Below are 810 nucleotides of genomic sequence, written 5' to 3'. Positions count from 1 at the left end.
TTTAATTTGTGGCTGAGCCGGCTCTCAGTCACGGCACACGGGATCTTTCGTTGGGGCGTGTGGACTTCTTAGTTGCCGCATACAGACTCTTAGCTGCGGCATGCGTGTGGAATTTAGTTCCCCGATCGGGGATCGAACCTGGGCCCCCTGCATTGGGAGAGTGGAATCTTACCCACTGGACCACCAGGGAAGTCCCACTTTCTCTCATTCTTCCCTCTGACATACATACCGCTCACTCTTCGCCTCCTTCATGTCTTTGCTCAAATGTCTCCTTTTCAGACCTTCCCTAGCCACCTTTCTTGAGACTGAACCCCTGAACATTGCCACTTCTCACCCCCCCCACACACGTAGTCAGTATCTTTTAACCTCTTTCCCTGCTTTATTTTCCTGATTAGCACTTATCACCGTCTTAATTATTATAATGTTACTTATTTATCCTGTTTATTATCTGTCTCCACCATTAGAGTGTTAGCTCTCTGCAGTCCGAGAATTTTGCCTATTCACTGCTGTATCCCCAGGACACCTGCCTGGCACATAGCAGGCACGCAACAAATGTTTGTTGAATGAATGAATGAATGGCATTCCGAGTTTCAATCCCTGCCCACCTGTCCAGGCACAGCTCTCACCTCTCCCCTCCCTGCCCTCCATGCCAACGTGGATCTGACAGCCGAGTCCTGGCACATACCAGGATGATTCACACTTCTCAGCCTTATCCTGTCTTGTGCCCTCTGTCTCCTGGCCGCGTTCCCAGTCTTTTAAGACTCATCTCAAGCAGGTGTTCACTGACACCACAGGTGACCCCAAAGAAAC

This window comes from Delphinapterus leucas, unplaced genomic scaffold (assembly GCF_059928025.1).
Source record: "Delphinapterus leucas isolate spDelLeu-1000000601 "Yukka" unplaced genomic scaffold, BTC_Dleu_Yukka2 spDelLeu_asBTCV2_sq25, whole genome shotgun sequence".
Classification (NCBI taxonomy): Eukaryota; Metazoa; Chordata; class Mammalia; order Artiodactyla; family Monodontidae; genus Delphinapterus; species Delphinapterus leucas.
The sequence above is the reverse complement of the archived record's forward strand: the minus strand, read 5'-3'. Positions refer to the sequence as shown.